Here is a 19,787-nt window from a genome sequence, read left to right on the forward strand (position 1 = left end):
AGCAAAGCCCGTTACTGGCAGAAAAATCTCGACTTTTTTCATCCCAGAGTTCCAACCTTCCTGGTTGCGACCGCAGCTGACGTGTGACCTCAAGCATTGATGTATGAGAGGTCACTTCCGGAGTTTAATATTTTCCTGACATAACGCTCAGCAGTTTACTTAATAGACTCGGGGAATTGGCGAGAGAAGAAAGTATAAAATAAACATTCCCAGAAAACGATTAATTCTTCTGTAAAGTGTTTCTCTGATAAATTTTTCTAATCAATGAGTCATTACAGGTCGCTATCCGATGGATATGATCCTTGTGCAAGTAAGTGTTTTGTGAGAAAAATGTGTTGTAAATTACATGAAATATAAAAAGAAACCTAACTAAAGATTAAGTACACGAGGACAATGCTGTCAATACAAAACAAATTAGCACAAAGGTCAGAGTATATACCAAAAGAGCAAAGTATTTATGTAATACGCCCTATAGAGTTTCGATGAGGCTAAAGCTTGCAGACGAACTCAATCGGTCATAGTTCACATATTCAGTTTGTTTGTTTACAGAATAATTACATACAGGACTAATGAAAAGCTATCAAAAAACTCTCTTAACAAGATCGCTTTAATGGACCAAAGTGACACTCCATCTGCTCTTACGACCCACCAGTGCTTTCAGTGTGTGACAATCACAACAAGTGAACTGGCAGTGAACGACGGGGAGACAAAATGAACCGGAAGTCACGTGGATATGTTTGTGTGACTTCAACATTTCAATTGCAGTGAAGTGGCGCATGAAACCCTCGACATGACCTAACTCTTGACTCCACCGTGTGGGTCCTCCCAGTTCACTGTCACAGGATTCTTGCCATTTGATGAGTTCATTTTCAACAGTGTGGACGACTCTAGAGACCTGTACCTCTCTAAACACGCCTTCTCGCAGGATCTGGGAACCGGAAATTGTGTATCGCCAAAGAGCCAATCAGAAGGTACCAAACCCCACTGAACAACAAACTCAAGCAACAAGTAAACACAGTCCATAAATTAAACGATTCAGAGTTTAAAGGTAGACACGAAGCTTGCAGTTCTCTCTCAAACGCTGTACATTACCAAGGAAAACAATTTCAAATTACATGAAAGACCTAAAACCTGTAACAGCAGTCAGTGTTAAAGGTCGTGTTTTGTGAACTCAACCAAGATAAACGAGAAAGATAAACATCACATCAGACCACGTTACATGGCGATAACCTTTCGACGATGGCAGCGCTTGTTTTTGTAGTGTTAGTCATGGCATGGACATGGACACAGAGGTTCTACAACAAATAATCGCAAGAACACCTTACCTTGAGGCTTGCAGCCACCGAGGCCGTCACACACCCTCTGAGGTGACGTGCAGCGAGCTCGTGTCGGCCTGTGACGTACCGTGCTTCGTCACCTCACGCGGCAGACCAGCTGCACGCGCCGCGAACACCGCAGACATGTACCCGGTGCCTGGGTGGGGCTGCAGGACGGTGGGGTACCTGGACTGCGAGTGCCGGGGCTCTGAGTGGACTTGTGCTCATCCTCCACAATAATAATGTAAATTTATTTATTTGTTTGTTTATTCATTTAGTGATGGTGTGGTGGGAGCAGCCAAATGTATCAATGTCCTTTGTTTGTCGTCCACATCTGTGGAGTTGGCCTCAACACAGTGGCAGGACAGAATGGGTGCAGCAGCAGGCGGGGTGTAGACAAGAGACCAGAGGATGAAGTTGTTGACTCAGTGCATCCACAGCCTACAGCAGCGGGCAAAACAAGTTGTGACAAAATGGACCGTCCAGCAGAAAGCGTTGGACAATTGCAGGAAAATGTAGAATTAATCCACCACAAACACTTTCACACAACAAACCTCGTGTGTTTCACTGGTTCTCAGTCGAACATCGTATCTCCATTGTGATGGTGTAAAGCTCTTGTGGTCCATTCGCTCCCGGTAGAGACAGCCCTGGTTTCACTGTGAGTTCAATGGAATGACACAGCAACGACAGCTACGTTGATGTTGTATTCGATTCACCTCCCGATTGAAGTGTGAGCGACATTTTTACACGAAGCCCGCGGGGACTTGTTGTGATGAATGCGCTGGTGACAAATAACACTGGGTATGAGCGGGGACTTTTCTTGCAGTCTTTCTTCCGCAGACTTTACATTAATGCTTCACGGAACTGAATTAAAATTATTATTCTTTTTTTCTTCTTTTTCTTCTCAACAAGATATTTTAAAATATTTTTTTCGCTTTTTTGTTCTAATTTTCCAGTAATTGTGAGTTCAAGGTTATGAAGATGGCGTCATGTGTATTTTCCATTGCCTGCTCCCCCCTCCAATGGCAGGAACTATTTTCAGGGTGCCAAAGCCTGCTTGCACTCATGTTGCCAGCTGTTATTGTCAGACTTTATGTTCACTCAATGCCACGCCAGCCCACGTGACACTAGCGAGCTGACAAACACTCCTAGAGGTGACAGATGAACTAGCCTTGTAATCGTCATTGACACCAGAGGTTTCTAGTCTGGAAACCACTTTGCTCAGTCTGTCAAGCCAGGGTCCGTCAGTATACACCTGCTGAGAGCAAGTCCCTTCTCACCTGCACACATCACACCTCGCTCCTCCATCACAGTCTTCGTCGACAGCAAAATAATGTCAAGGACAGAAAAGAGTCAAAGTCTAAGCCTCACAAGACAAAACCCCTGAGGGATGAACAGTAAATGGTGATGGCTGAATAATGAAGCAGGAAGTGCGTGATGTGCGCGCAAACACCAACATGGTGAAAGGTGAAAGGACGAGACCTGTCCCGCAAAGTTGTCTCTAGCGTGCACACACACACACAGGTAGGTCGCGAGAACACTGACGATCGTGTTGCTGAGGATTTGTAAACACCCTGAAAACACTAACATGCCACTCATTACAATTATTTGTAAAGCTGTTTACTTCCATCTTCCTACTTGAAACCTGACTCATAATTGGCAGCGGGTCGTAACTACGGGGGATCAAGATGGAAACTTTATCCGTCCTCTCGTTACGATGATATCTTTAATTATATATTGTATAGCAATAAAATACATTCGATAATTGTGATAACTTATACAGCTGTAAAGTGCTTTCTATAACGATACAATGAATCGTATAGCTACAGAGAGAAAATTATAAAACTTCATCTATTTGCGCCCCTTACTGACCGTCCCCTGCCCCGGAGGTCTGTCATCGTACGATGTACGTTGTACCTGATGGTCTCAGGGTGGAGACTGGTCCCCCCACCCCAACTGAACCTCTGGTACTAGTACATCCTAAGGAAAACACGAACTCGGTGAGTAATGAGTTTTCTCCTGAGGGATTTATTAATAATGAAGATGTGAGGAGACATTAATTCTATTCTAGCCGCTACCGAGCATTCCGAGGGTTTTCAAGTTTCTTTTTAGCTTGATTTATGTGTTGTGGAAAGGATATTGCAGAAATGTTTTAAAAAACTGTGCTTGAACTCAGGCACCAGGTACGAAGAGAGGAAAGTGGGGCTGAGCAGACTGAACAGAAGGGAGGGAGGTGCGGAGGTACGTGCCGTTAATGAAGCAGGTGGTAGGAACATTTCAAGTTTGTTTTATTTTTGCTTATTTTTTTATTTTTCATTTATTTATTTATTTTGTATAGGTTACCCTTGTAAAGTCTCGATGACTAAATCTGAAGCTCCGCGCCCAGCTTCAGTGAGGCGCTTTGGTTGAATGGAGCATCAGCTGCTGCCCCCTACCCCACACTTAACATTCACAATTGTCTGCTCTTTATATTCGGTCAGCGCGTGCATACACAGGTACACAAGTACACAAGTACACAGGTACACACATCCACGGCCTGCGCGCGCGCTGAACTATTGGAGTGACGTGTGTAGGACGTGGCGAGTGCACTACAGTGCACTTAGTGTAGTGGCCGACCCATCAGCCATTGCGCCGCGCATGTCAATTCGTTTACAACCACCGCTTCCCCCTGTGACGTCACAAGGGTGTGCGAGGTCTTTCCTGCTCTGCCTGTCGGGAGTGAAATGAATGATCCACCCTGAGGCCGCACACGAGGTAGGCCAGCTCTCCCTCCTGCACCAAAGATGTGTTAGCTAGAGTCTAGCTAGGCTTGCCCCAAAGACAAGTTAGCAGCTAGTGTCTAGCTAGGCTAGCCCCAAAGACAAGTTAGCAGCTAGTAGCTAGGCTAGCCCCAAAGACAAGTTAGCAGCTAATGTCTAGCTAGGCTAGCCCCAAAGACAAGTTAGCAGCCTAGTCTAGCCAGCTAGTGTCTAGCTAGGCTAGCCCCAAAGACAAGTTAGGAGCTAGTGTCTAGCTAGGCTAGCCCCAAAGACAAGTTAGCGGCTAGTGTCTAGCTAGGCTAGCCCCAAAGACAAGTTAGCAGCTAGTGTGTAGCTAGGCTAGCCCCAAAGACTAGTTAGCAGCTAGTGTCTAGCTAGGCTAGCCCCAAAGACAAGTTAGCAGCTAGTGTGTAGCTAGGCTAGCCCCAAAGACAAGTTAGCAGCTAATGTCTAGCTAGGCTAGCCCCAAAGACTAGTTAGCAGCTAGTGTCTAGCTAGGCTAGCCCCAAAGACAAGTTAACGGCTAGTGTCTAGCTAGGCTAGCCCCAAAGACAAGTTAGCAGCTAGTGTCTAGCTAGGCTAGCCCCAAAGACAAGTTAGCAGCTATTGTGTAGCTAGGCTAGCCCCAATGACAAGTTAGCGGCTAGTGTCTAGCTAGGCTAGCCCAAAGACAAGTTAGCAGCTAGTGTCTAGCTAGGCTAGCCCCAAAGACAAGTTAGCGGCTAGTGTCTAGCTAGGCTAGCCCCAAAGACAAGTTAGCAGCTAGTGTCTAGCTAGGCTAGCCCCAAAGACAAGTTAGCAGCTAGTGTCTAGCTAGGCTAGCCCCAAAGACAAGTTAGCAGCTAGTGTCTAGCTAGGCTAGCTCCAAAGACAAGTTAGCAGCTAGTGTCTAGCTAGGCTAGCCCCAAAGACTAGTTAGCAGCTAGTGTCTAGCTAGGCTAGCCCCAAAGACAAGTTAGCAGCTAGTGTCTAGCTAGGCTAGCCCCAAAGATGTGTTTGCGGCTTCAGACCAGACAGAACTCGTCCATCGTCACACTACGATGCTTTCATCTTCACCAGGATTTCACGAAGCTCCGACGCAAGAATGAAGATGCATGAGTGTTTGCGACTGTCTGACATTCAACAGGGCGGACGAGACGGCGCTGAACATCACTCATCGCCTTTATCGTCCTCCGTGGCTGCTCCAAACATCTTCCAACATCTACAATCATTGGTTGACCTTTAGTGGCCTTCTCTCCGTCTTGTTTATGCCATTCTGGGAGTTTCACATCTCGTCTGATTGTGGCAAAGAATGGCGACTCCTGCTCTCTGATTATTTCCAAACCATCTGCGCAATGATACTCTTTCACTTCCGGTCATAAAGTGTGCTCAGTGTGCGGTGTGAGGGTGTTAAATACAGTGCCATGGTCTGACTGCAACATGAGCAGACTGACACCTTTCTCGTCTGGTCCACTAGCTTCACATCACTGACCACACCAGACACGTGAGGTCATCAAGTCAGACATCACGTGTCGCTGGACGTCGGACTTTTTATTGTTGTTTATGAAGAGAGGCCAACGGCAAGCGAGGGTTTGTAGGATTCAAATGATGAGACTTATAGCAACACCAGCTAGGTATGGGTATCACACCTGGTTAGCCGGGGACAGACTGACAGTTTCACGCTGTCTCCTCACCACGGAACAAGATCCACGATCCTTTTGGATCCCCACAAGTTTCACTGACGTCACAGTGGGACAGACTGGTTGTTAACCTGTTTAACCTCTTGACCCCAGTTCGAACCCTGACTGCAACTCTATCCGTGCCGTCCTGTGATTAGCCCAGCAATAGCGGGTGTCTGTAAACCTGCGCGAGGTCTTTCAATAAAACAAGCACTTCGATGACATCGATTGGAGTGTGAATGAATAGTTTGTTCTTGATTTCTGCCACGAGAACACACACACACACATACACACAAACAAACTATCAAAGCACTGCTATAACAAGAGGTCCAGAGGTCGAACTCTAGAAGCCGACATCATATCAGACCACAAACAGCTCACAGGCTTCGCTTATGTTATGAGGCTTCAAATATTTTATTTTCTCGTTTTTATGTTTGCGATAATTGCTGCGAGTCGATGTAACGAGTGCACGCTGTATTCCCAGAGTGAGTGAAGGACACGTTAACGTCTCCCTTCATCAGGCGCGTGCCGGACAGCCGGCCGGGTGGCCGGTCGAACAGACCCGTTACCCCGCGAGCGATCCATGGCCTGTCGCTACAAATGGCGACCTTGTGTCTGGGCAACACGAGCTGCTGGCCAGTCAACAGCCTGCACATTATGACAGAAACAAGAGCCGACATCGTCTGAGAAGGTCTGGGCTAATGTGATCAAGCAGGTGATGGCCAGGCGACCCGTCTACTCACTGTGAGCACGGCAAGTCTCGGCCACTACCCGACTGTGGGCTGGTAGACGATGAACTTTGATGAGGAGGAAAGAAACAACAATTTTGTAAACAAAAGAAAAAGCACTGAAACAAAGAAAACATATCACAGAAAGCGGAGACTGAGGAGGTTGGTGTCGCAGTGGCTGAGCGCCTCTCATCACGACAGTAACAGATTCTTACAAACATTCCGCAGTCGACTTCACAATTAAACAAGAAGTTCATGACCGTGATGCAGAAAAGAAAAAAACTATCCAAACTGTGTGTAGACAAGAAAATACAAGCTAGACTTTCCGACATAACTCCGCTGCTGTAGAGAGAGAGACAAAATGAGAAACTTGATACATCCTACTTTCCTGATCCACACACTGGAACTGAAATAACGGTGAAATGGCCACAGGGAGGAACACACACCAGAAACTCCTCCTTCCAGAAGAAATTTCATCCCACAGATGAAAGAGGAGAAGAGGATGGTAACAGAAGATTGCAGAGAAGAAGAAGAAGCCCCAAGATACAAACAGTCTTTCTGTGTCACCCTTGGACACCACATTCCCTTCCTCCCCAAACCCAGTGACGAAGAGGATCATCTGATGATCGATCGTCGCCGATGACAGCGACAAAGAAAGTATGTTACATGAGCACGCGGTGTCCTTCACGGGAGTGCAAAAAGGTGACAGGCAGCGGAGATAACTCAGTCAACATTGTCAGTACAAGCAAGGTTAACAACATTCCGTGGTGGGGAATAATTTACAGACGGGAACATGACATTAATGAAGTGCTAATGGCGGCTGGAACTTTTTTTTTTCTTCAACGTCACTTCAAGAGTCACTGCTCCAGCATGAGTGATGTTGAAGGTGTGTGAGTGTGTGAGTGTGGGAGGGAGGGCAGGGGCAGTTGGAGCCGAGGTCAGCCACAAATGAGAAACAATTTCGTGGATGATCAGCTTTTAATTGAGGAACGATTCTCTATGATCCATGAATCCTTCCATGAAGACATGGCTGTAATAGTATTCCACTCGCTGCCTCTCATTAAAGAACACACAGGTAAATATACACACGCTCTGTACGAGTGTCACCTGGGAGCGAGGAATGTCGGGAAGGGAAGTATGGGAGGAAGAAGGAAAAAGGAACATCATTGGAATGATTGGATTGCGGCCATTGCTGTCTTTGCCCAGTGAGCCGCCGAAGTTTCATCATGGCTGTAACAAGCTCGTGGTCCTAAATCCTGGCCACTCTATTATAATTACTGCCACACAGCAGGTAACTGCTGTCAGAGCGCAGAGTGACTTCCCTTCATCACCGCTGACGTTCTTAAGCCATAGCCTGACGTCACAAAGCTCGGCCGGTGGCGCCGCCGCACTGAGGCGGTGAGGATCTAAGAGCTGAGGTGGACTTCAAAGAAGGACAGCCTGTCGCCGACAGATCAAAGGAAAGTGTCGGTGCCGCTCTGACTCCACGTGTTGTGGATAAAGAACGAACTGAATTAAAGAGAACTTATTATGAAAAGTCGCTCTCACGGTTGCCTGCTCTTGTCGAAGTAATGATATTAAATAATAATATCCTAATAATAAACACAAAAACAGCAGAGCAATGGAAGTGAAGCGTGGAAACGTGCTTAATGCGTGAAAGAGTCTGGCACGGTCTGTCTGTGTCTGGCTCTTCCACCTTTGTTTGTTGGAGGAGAGAACGGTTGTCGCCAACATCTTTCTTTCAGAAGGGCAGCTGGACAGGAGGGATGGTGCGGCTTGACAGAGTGAACTGTTTTCACTCATTTAAACTGTATATGTACAGTAACTCGAGCATGAACAGCACATTAGCACAATAATAAGCCAAATTTAACAATACAGACTTACAAACAATACTTAGCTGACATTTAAATTTGCACAATTTATTTCACGTATTTCGTACTTAAATGATATTTGGACATTATCTTGAGGAAAATTCTTTCCTTATTTACGTGTTGTGTGTGTGTGTGTGAGACAGAGAGAGTTTTCTTATCATAATTTTTTTTTATTAAAAGCATTTTAATAGTTTATATATATATATGATTTGGCAAGCTGATCGCGGCAAACGTTAAAGGCAGTTAGCAAAAGGTCACGTGACACCTTTCTCCTTTGCTGAAAGGATTTGTTCCTTTCATAAAAATATTTCCTGTGTGACAGCATTTACAAATGTATGTCAACACTTACATGGCTGCCTCGGCCTACTGCTGTTACTTTGTGACAGCTTGTAGACCATTTACTAGCGTATGTCCACACATAAACTTCTCCTCCAGCTGCTGTATGGAATCAGTGGCTGCTGCTGCACCACGCGCTGTCTGTCAGCCTGGCAAAGATGCTGGAGCTCCGACTGTCAGCAGTTGGTTTGCTGGCCACGTGATGCTTGTGTTTGTCACTCATACCCACGACACAATACAGGGATGTAGTACATTAAACATTCATCTCAACCCCTGACACGACATGTCGACCACACTGCTGTTTGCTGTCAGTTCTCTCCTCGTATCGCTGGCAGCCATACTTTCCGTCTGTCGAGATTTTCAGTTTTTGATTATCGGGTAAACAAATAATACTTTCTCCTGTCATTTTTGTACAAGATATTGATTCAACCGTCTATGACGCAACTGATCATTGTTTTACATTCGTTTGTCTGGGTAAAGGCAGTGGATGGCGAGCAGACTCAGCCCCCTACTTCCTCTTTGACCCCGGCAAGTATGGACTGCGCATGCGCTGAATAATGATGAAATACCTTCGTTGTTTCGCCACTGCTGCTAACGGACCGCCTTCGTTTGTCTTATATCAATATATTCTCCTGACCACGTTACCAGATGTTATCAAGATCTCTGTTCCTTGACTTATCCTCGCCAGCTGTCGTCAGGAATATCTTTCTATCATCCTTCCCGGACGTCCCTCGCTGTGAAGTTAATGCGCATGCGCTCAGTAAACAACATGCGTCAGATAACTTGAAGCAAAACATCTGACAGCCACCTCCTCCCTTCTCACTAAGCACCCCACCCCGCACCTTCCAGGTCTTGTTACCTGGAGAAGTACGAACTGTAGGAGGACATGACAACTACTGTTCACAGGTAGGACGTGTACTCTAGTTGCAGCGTTGATGATGGACATCTGTCGTGCAGAAAGTAGAGGTAGACAGCGACTGCTACAAAGGACTGTGTGAGGGGCTGGCACCAGGGGCCGGCCCTGGGCACAACGGTGGCCCGTCGCCCTCCGATGTCACAGTGGCGGCCCCTGATGTTATCATCGCGCCATAGCTTATACTACTACATACAGCTCACTCCTCCCACTCTGGCAACATTAGTAATTACACAAACTAATTAACAACAAACACAATGTGTTCAGGACACGTTGGCGTCAGATGTCTCGTTATTTTCTCTTTCTATTTTATATTCAAGTAGATATTGGTGTGGCGGCCCCTGATGTTATCATCGCGCCAGACCTTATACTACATACAGCTCACGCCTCCCACTCTTGCAACATTAGTAATTACACAAACTAATTAACAACAAATACGATTTTTTACGACCACATGGCTGTCAGATGTCTCGTTATTTTCTCTTTTTTTTTTTTTTTTTGATATTCAATATATTTTGGTGTGGCAGCCCCTGGGATTTGGCGGCCCTGTACAGGTGCGCAGTTTGCACGTGACTAAGGCGACCTCTGGTGGTAGCAACACAACCGCTTTAATCAGGGTTAGCAAACTGTTCACAACACTGTCAGCAACTCAGACTTGTATGTCACAGAAGGTTGCTGACACCAGTGTGAGCGGCTCACCGTTGACTGCTGACACCAGTGTGAGTGGCTCACCGTAGACTGCTGACACCAGTGTGAGCGGCTCACCGTAGACTGCTGACACCAGTGTGAGTGGCTCACCGTAGACTGCTGACACCAGTGTGAGTGGCTCACCGTAGACTGCTGACACCAGTGTGAGTGGCTCACCGTAGACTGTTGACACCAGTGTGAGTGGCTCACCATAGACTGCTGACACCAGTGTGAGTGGCTCACCGTAGACTGCTAACAGTAGCGCTAGTATAGGTGGCCGTTAACATTAGCGTCAAGCTCTTCAGAGAAAGAAGTAATGAAGGAATAATGTTTACAGACCACGTGATGTGTTTGTGTTGCTGTGCCCTTCTAACGACCTCATCTCCTTGAATCTCGAGCGTGACATCTCGAGTGACGGAAGACGTCCTTGGAATAGCTTATCCCACTTTTACCTGAGGTTTAGTTTCTTACGGCCACCCGTGTGGTTGACTGACTGATTACCGACCTCCATTACAGTCACGTGACGACAGTCTACACCATTAGCGACGTCGTGCACCTGTAATTAGTCTCATTAACGGACACAACGGATGGGAGACTTTATGGAATGTGTTAACCTATGTACTGTTGGCAGTGTTCATGGTGAGTGACTGATGAGAGGGAACAGAGAGAACGTTGAGAAGAGGAACAAAATATTCCTTTATTTAATAATACAAAAAATAATTAGAGTAAATAAAACGGAAAAAATCAGACAGAAAGTCAAAAGGAACTCACTGTTAGAGAGCGCACATCGATAGTCGGCAAGCAATCCACAGACCACGTGACACCCTCCCTCCCGTGCTGCCACGCGTGGGCACTGAGAGAGAGAGGACGAGAGACTGAGACCTCCAGTGCAATGTTCTGTCTTTTATTCATCCTTATGTTACTCGTCGAAGCGGGAAGGGGGTTGAGAAGCAAAGTTCGAATCCGAGGGGATGATGGCCAGGGTGGGGTCTGATGACGTCAGGCGGCAGGGATGTCGACGCCATTTCTCGTTTGTCCTGTCCTCGTGAGACTGCGAGCTGGCGCGTGACTGTGACGACACAAACGGTGTAGAGGCAAGTGAATGTAGACTGTCACACCTTGTCCACCTCCTCCCTTGATGTGCTCGTCTACTTACAGCGCTCAGAGGTAGTAGCGGCAGTAGGAAAAGATAAAAATAGAAGAAAAAATGTAAGAAGAGGAGGTAGAAAGGAAGAGAGAAAAGATGAAAATGAAGAAAGAAGATAGAAAAAGAAAAAAAAAAGAATTTGAAGAAGTGGATGGATAATGTTGGGACTTTCAGGTCAGGTTTTCTTGTGTGGCAAAACCGTCTTTCTCTGAGACCTGATTTCACCATGACTACTGTTTAACCATTGGGTCAGTGTAGTGCCACAGCCACTGTCACAGCCACGAGTAGGTAGAGAGGCGTGTTATCTGTCTCACCAACACACACACACTTACACACTGTCATGTGGTAACTACAAAGGATGTAACATCGCCCACAAAGAGGCTGTATGATGGTTGTCAGCAAGCCAGGGACAGCTCATGCAAGGAAAGTGGAGCTGAGGTGTTACATGGGTTAGAGAACCCTAGTGACTACAGCAAGTCAAGCGAGACCGCTGGCTAGTAGAGGTGTTAATGACATCTACTAGAAGGTAACTTTTCCAACACCTGCCTGCCAGGACTTAGTAGGATGACACGGATGGAGGGAAGGGAAGAATTAGTCACCTGTCCATGCCGCCACCTGTAGGTGAGGCAGAGGGTCAATGAGGATGGTGTCTCCCTCTTGTCTATGCCCGTACTTGTTGATTGGATGAAGGATGCTAAGTGAGTGGTTGACCAATGGCATCCCTTGTATGTGTCTGTGGTGATGTGAGAGGTGAAGAATGGAAACGAGAACTGTACAAGACACTTCTGGTCACGATGTCAGCGTGGACGGAGCCGCCGGAGTCCAGAGAAACATCGCGTGAAGGTGGTGTTCGTGGCCCATCAGTCGTCTGACACCACCTGTGTGTCCCTGGACTGGGACAGGGCTCGGCTCTGTGTCGCCGGCAGAGCAGTCGTCGCTCACTGACGAGGTTGGCAGGAATGGACGACAGACAGTTTGATGAACACTTCGAGGAAAAGATCATCGGTGTGTCGTGACTGTCGACTGGAGAACTGGTCCTCATCTCACCTTACAAGCTTATGTTGCGATGCTGGTGTTGTCACCAAACTGGCGTCCACGTGACCAGAACATTTACAGTCACCGTGACTCTCATTATTTGTTTCACCATTGAGAACGAAGGAGGAAGAGGAAGTGAAAGAGAGAGAGAGATGGTAGTCAAAGAGAATGGTCGAGCTCCCAGCCCCCTGGCGACGAGAAATTACGCGGACGAGATAATTTCATTTGCTGCTAAATGTGATCTGTCTGAAGCCAGGCCTTCTCCTCCATTTCTCCCCCACCCCTTTCACTCCGTCTCTCACTCTCTCATTCGATCAGAACGCACGCACGCACGCGCGCGCCATCGTTGGTTTGCATATATTTGTGTGCAGGTGTTGATGTGTACATGCAAATGTCAGCACGGAAATGTGTATTGATCACGCAATGACATGTGGGAAGAAATCACTGGCGCTAGTTTTTACCCCGGGGCTAGGAAATCAGTCTTTCAACAACCGGAATTACTGCGCGCCATCTCGCCCCCGATTACATCCTCGGGCAGATGAGCGACCGCTGATTATCCTCCCCGCCAGCTCCTGCTGCCACCTTACCCACAAGAAGTCGGAAACCTCCGATTGCCGCAAACCTGCTTAAAAATACTCCGAACTGTAATACACTTGTCATACGAGATATAATAATGAGAATTAAACAAACAAAAACCGGAATTACAGCATGACACTTTTATAGAGCAAACGCTGACCTTTCTCTGATTTCTGTCGGTCACGTGGCTGATATTATAATATAAACGTGTTCTGTCTGTGATATGGGTTATATTGTAAAACATTGTTTGTCCGCTGCACGGATTATATAATAAATACTTGTAGCTGCCTGTTGTATGGATTATATTGTAGAATCAACCCTTCGTCGCAGCCACTCCCTGTGGAGCTGGTGTAATTGGCTGATCGTGACTATTGCTATGGTTACCTGTGTCAAGACAGGTGAGTGCGATGAGCTCTAGCCGTTGTGGTTCATGGCAATCAGCGAAGAACAGAGCCTCGTGAGCGGTGTTAAACCTCGAGCGCACACAACTAACGCTCCTCACCCACCCACGTGCTTTCCTTTCTCAGCCATCAGCAGCCATCACATCAGCAGCATCAGCAGCCATCTCTGACGGCCACGACTGTGGCTCCTATCGAATTTAACGGTTTGATAGCGGCGGGAAGCTGATGTGGAGGAGAGATAAAGGCCTTGACAGACACCCGGGCTCACAGTCTCACACGTGGACGCCACCAACCCTGGTGCTGACGTCGTCATGCGGACAGCATCCTTGTGGACATCCGCGCCATCAAGAAGCTGTGACGTCAGTGTCATCCATCCAATGCGCGAGACGCACGTTCAGCTGGCGAACTATGCTTGCATACGTCACTCACTTCACCTGTGCAGACGTCACTGTATTCCGGTATAGTCACGAGGCCAAATGTTGTACGTGAGTGTTCGTCAGGTGAGGACTGACATTATAGCCTTACTTTGTGAATTACCACCAACACAGACTCAACTACTAAAAAAAAAAGCGTGCCCGATACGAGATCTGAACCCAGGACAGCCAGTCCTCACCGTATTGGTGATATGCACTAACCGTTGCGCATCCGACCGCCAAGCAATGAGCGGGAGAGAAAGGGGAGAGCTGACTGATAATCATGGCGATCTGTAACATCGGTAGCACTCTCAGACTCAAAGCAAACAAAGCTAATGTCAGTTTGTATGATGGCACACTAGCTCTAAAGTATATCGGCTGCAGTGAATGACCTCTTGAACCCCATCTCTACCCTGACCTTTGAATGTTGTTTATTTTTATGTCCTTCGGACATAGATGATAGTTTCCTAAATCATCTGAAGCCATTTAGCCGCCATCTTCTCCGCATCACTGACCCATCAACAGGCCGCAGGATCCCCGAGAGCAGCGCTGTTCAAAGCCATTTGCTGACATCACCCACGGCAAGCACCTCCACAGATTGACAAGCCGACCGTCCATCACCGGGGCTTTGTACCAACGGGCTTCAAGAGAGGCCACCGATAGAAAACCTGAATATCATCAATCATATTAGCCTAATATTACCTGGATCTCAAAATCCTCTGTCAGCTATATTGTATTACACTCCTGTGAGATGTTACACGGACACCCTCACATCCCCCAGTCCAGTGTCTTCCTAACAGGAGGCTAGGCAGTGACTTTTTTTGCACTTGATGACTGACATTCTCATATCATTTTTACTCCGCAGTCAGCAGCAACCTCAAGGTGGGTGGGTCTTTCAGGGTGGTGCACATCCGGGTGCCATGTTCCTTGTCATTCCAGGCGGAATGTTTTTAATCCCAGCGCGAGACAACACGCCCTGACCCTGGTCGGCGCCATGACACCAGCTAATGAATTAAACGGATGTTATTTGTGTTCTCTGTATAATTCATTACGGGACTACACAGGCGGTAAACACCTCAAGGCAGCGACTAGACTGGACTTGTTCTGAGGGCGGAAGGTTTGGCGGCAGCGCGCAACAGTCAGCAAGAAGTAGTTCCCCGGAAAAAAACAGGGTTCTGCGCAGAATATTTACTTCCGGTGGCAATATTCAAGCGTATGACCAATAATGTTTTCGCATGAAAGTAGCACATGAGTAATGTTAAATCCCAAATGGGTATATTTGAAGAGAAAGAAACGTGAGCTATGGCAGGTCGAAATAAAGGTGTGATATAGGCCTTTAATACCATTTCTTAAAACTCTTACTAACCTGTTGCTGTATAGGGTCAAAAACTGAAGCTGAGGTTGTTAAAGAACCACTCCCAGCACTAAAAATGATGAGCACGTGACAGCGAGACTGGCTCCAGGTTTGTGTCAACCAAAAGCCAATGAAAATGACGATGATAGAGGATAATGACGAGGCGTAGTCGAACTCTACAAAACCAAAGTCGGAAGTGAAAGGGAAAGATAAATGTGAGCTGATGGCAGGGGGTGGAGTGGAGGGAGGTGGATGGTTACTATCTCTGGGGAGGTTACTCTTTACAGTAACGTTATTATCAGCGAGATACAAGCCCATGATGGGCACACACTCTCACTCTTTCACACGCGCGCGCACGCACACACACATGCACACACACACACACACAGACATACACACTCTCACACGCACACACACTCATTCGCAGGTCTGACATTAGCCGTTGACTGGAAGTCAAGCAAGCGTCTTCCGTGACGTAATCGTCGCACCGACGCCATCACACTAGAGACGTTTGAAAGGCGTCCGGTGACGTAAAGCATCCCACAGTTGATGATGATGATTAAGGTCTTGCAGTTCACTGGAGGTGGCTGCCATTAGGTCGATGTCGTCTGCAGGTTACATACCCCCCACCTCCACTCTAATAAACGAGTTCTGTGGTCGTGAAGGGTTTCTCGTGTCAAAATAAAAAAAAAGAGCAGTGCTGCAGTATTCCTGGTTTTTAGGCGAAGTTACCACGTGACAAGCAGGCCCCTTAACGACACCCATTGTTGTTCCTGAAAGAACGAGCCCACTACACGTGTTCCGAGTTGTGCAAGTCGTCCGATAACTCGACAAATGTCTGCCGCCTCGAGATGTCTGTAACTCGTAAAGTGCATCGCAACTCCTAAATGGTTTGGGAAATGTGTGGAGCACGAGCTCTCCCCCCCCCCCCTGCAACGATGGATGCAAGGAACCCTCGTACATCTGCAGCGAGATATCGGATGCGGGCCTCGCAGTTTGGAGACTGTCTCTACAAGTCATCTGTCATCTCTCGCTACCATCAGCCATTACGACGTCACAGATGTATCTCCCTCTCTCTCGCCACCACCAATCGTTAGCACGTCACATGGTGCTCCCTCTCTCTCTAGCACCTATCGTTAGCACGTCACATGTACATATCTTTCTCGCCACCACCAGCCATTACAACGTCACAGATGTATCTCTCTCTCTCGCCACCACCAATCGTTAGCACGTCACATGGTGCTCCCTCTCTCTCTAGCACCTATCGTTAGCACGTCACATGTACATATCTTTCTCGCCACCACCAGCCATTACAACGTCACAGATGTATCTCTCTCTCTCGCCACCACCAATCGTTAGCACGTCACAAGGTGCTGCCCCTCTCTCTCTCGCCAGAACCTATCATTAAGCAGGTCACATGTACCTATCTCTCGCCCTCTTGCCTTTCTTTTCTTTCACTAGCGATGTCCTTACGTACATGTATACATGTAATAATCGTTCTATCTCGTGACGCACACACGCGTACGGTGACACTACCGTCAACATGATATGGATGCACAAGCTAATTATAGATGAAGCTGATATTAAGCTCTTTGACCCAGGGGTCACGTTACCAGGTGTGTATGATCCCGTCACACCACAGAACACTCCATCATGTCGCTGGCCTCACTCCTGCATCAGCGCGGGCTTCTCTCAGTTATTGTAGAGTATTGTGGACCAGCATCACACGCCTGAGTCGACACTAGACACGTCACATGCCACATGTCACAGTACCGCTCTTAGACAACACTAGACGTGTCCTAGTGCCGCTATTCAGCCTTAATTAGACATGTCACAGGACCGCTATTAGACAACATTACTCCACGAGCCTCAAGCGCAGTATTTACTCAAACATTACACATCAAACACAGCTGTGTGCACAAAGTGTTGGGAAGGTAAAGCAGCGAGAAAAAAAGTTGGCCTGTGTCATGTCTGACACCTGTCTCCACAGAAGACGTGTCAAAGGGTTTAGTAATGAGCTTTGTCTATTATGTACAGGTACAGGTCACAACGAACACTAGACAGAGAGCTCTCACAAGTACCACTAATAACTAACACTAAACACTTAGCTCTACACAAGTACCACTCATAACTAACACTAAACACTTAGCTCTGTACACAAGTACCACTCATAACTAACACTAAACACTTAGCTCTGTACACAAGTACCACTCATAACTAACACTAAACATTTAGCTCTCACAAGTACCACTCATAACTAACACTAAACACTTATTCTGTACACAAGTACCACTCATAACTAACACTAAACACTTAGCTCTGTACACAAGTACCACTCATAACTAACACTAAACACTTAGCTCTGTACACCAGTACCACTCATAACTAACACTAAACACTTAGCTCTGTACACCAGTACCACTCATAACTAACACTAAACACTTAGCTCTGTACACAAGTACCACTCATAACTAACACTAAACACTTATTCTGTACACAAGTACCCCTCATAACTAACACTAAACACTTATTCTGTACACAAGTACCACTCATAGCCCAATCACTGCCAAGAAGCAAGGCAATAGCTTCATACAAGTAGCGCTTACCTTCCCTATCGCTTGTGACACGTGTGTCGTGATGTGCTTGTCACGGTGAGCCACTCCGACTGGTCTGGTCACAGACCTCACAGTGTTTCTTGACATTGCAGCAGGCGCCTTAAATACACAGACTAGGGAGGGGAGGAAGGGGCTACGGGAGGACATCCTGCTCCTATGATGTTTACGCCGCCTCCATAGTCCGCGCGCACGCGCACGAGAGTGGGCGTGTCTGTGCGTGCGCCTGTACTCGGGTGTGTGTGTGTCTCCAGCGGCGTGCATGCGTGTCACGTGTGCGCCAGCTGTGCCACTGTGTGGTCATCCACCTGAAGTGACATCCCATCAGACGATGGCGAACTGGTCAGTCAATCAGTCAGTCAATCAATCAATCAGTCAATCAGTCAGTCAGTCAGTCAATCAATCACTCAATCAAGTCAGTCGATCAGTCAATCACTCAATCCATGTATTCAACTTCCATATCCGTTCGTGAGACATTGTTTTTCTATTGAACGGAAAAATGATTGTTGAAAAGTTTACGAGATAAAAATAGACAACAATCGAGTGACTGAGGACTGTTTGTTGTGGGGGAGTGTTTACGTACCACGACAACAACAATTGTTTTCACTCCCTGAAACACCTGCTAGACGAGAAAGCTCAAAAATACGTTTGCTGGGAGTGTCTTCTCACCTGTAGTGCGAACTCGAGAACACAGACACACTGAACACAGTGAGCGCTAGTGTCAGCGTGCTTTCCAGACTGTTCTTACAATAAATGTGCATGTGTTGTTGCTGTTGTTGTTGTTGATGTTGTTTTCCTCGGTGCGATGTGTCCGGTCTGGGGTCGTCGGTATGAAGCGAAAGTTGGTCGTTTGCCCAGAGCGACATGGGAAACTCAAGAAAAATCTCGTTTCCGAAGTTATGAAGCAGTGTTCAGACAACATTTCCTGTTTCTTGACCCCAGGGCATCTTTGCAAACACTTTAGGGTTCCATGGGCAAAACAACCTCTACGGAGTCTGAACTCCACTTTACAACTTTGGAAACAAGATGCTTATCATTCAGTTCTCACTTTGCCCCCGGGCAACGACTTACCCTCGCTTCTTCACTACGGGCCGCGATTTGTTTTTTCCTTCTTTTACAAAAACTAATACAAAGTTGTTCACTTTTGTTTGTCTGGACTTTCAGTTCTCATCGAATCTTTTTGTTGATCATCTGCCCAACTCATGTCTTAATGAAGTCAAGTGGCATGACACCAGCTGACAGGTCATGACACCGACTGACAGGTCATGACTACTCGGATCCTCTAGTCCTTGTCGCCGGATGCAACATTCTTTTGACGGAGCTAAACTTGTCTTTCATTTTAAAAACTGTATTCATCTTGACAGATAACCTGCCAAACTGCGGCACTCAACTAATGGAGTCACAAGCCTCATCTCCACGTGTCACCAGACTGAACAGCTTCCCTCAGTCCCGGACTACAAGGCCCTTGTCCTGGCGGGACTGTGACCTTTGCCCCATATCATAAAAGAGTTTTATGACAATAACAGTTTGCCCTCTCACCTTATCACGAGCGACCAACAATAATGTATTTTTACAAGTACTTTTTTCGCAGTACCTGTAGATATGTTTATATAGATGGTCATTCACTGAAGCCACGTGACCAAAGTGGACCAAGAAAAGGTCATTTCCTGTTTTCCTCGGCTTTCTTCACTCTGTTGCTGAACACTGAGCCTACAGTAGTGTGGACAGTCACGTGTTTTGAATATTTGTATAGCACCAATAGTCGTCTGCTCAGCACCTGCCACGAGACCACCGTGTTCACACCTGTCCTTGCACCTGCAAGGCCTCCACTTGTAGGCACGTGCTCGGTAGCAACAGCTTCGCCTTCATCCCGACCTTTTGTCAGGGGCTAAACAGTGAATAAACTTCAGCCCACTTGCTGCTAGGGACAGGTCAAGAGTTCACAGGGTTGTTTTAATTATGTGGAGATCAATTTCACGTG

General features: G+C 46.9%; 1 protein-coding gene across 5 annotated transcripts in view; it reads right to left on the reverse strand.

Moving 5' to 3' along the window:
* Window positions 1-19,787, reverse strand: part of LOC112561074 (protein ABHD15-like) — a 32,839-nt gene that overhangs the window by 12,501 nt on the left and 551 nt on the right. The window contains exons 1-2 of one of the 5 annotated variants that reach the window (XM_025233284.1): window positions 1,871-4,153; window positions 1,326-1,545 (exon numbers count right to left, since the gene is read on the reverse strand). The exons of 1 other annotated variant lie outside the window; for it this stretch is intronic. The gene's annotated coding sequence lies outside the window, so the exon portion shown is untranslated. Of the gene's footprint in view, window positions 1-1,325; window positions 4,154-11,039; window positions 11,719-17,800; window positions 17,958-19,787 lie in introns of those variants that run through there. 3 more of the 5 variants (XM_025233285.1, XM_025233286.1, XM_025233283.1) reach the window with 3 other exon arrangements.

Source organism: Pomacea canaliculata, linkage group LG4 (assembly GCF_003073045.1).
Source record: "Pomacea canaliculata isolate SZHN2017 linkage group LG4, ASM307304v1, whole genome shotgun sequence".
Classification (NCBI taxonomy): domain Eukaryota; kingdom Metazoa; phylum Mollusca; class Gastropoda; order Architaenioglossa; family Ampullariidae; genus Pomacea; species Pomacea canaliculata.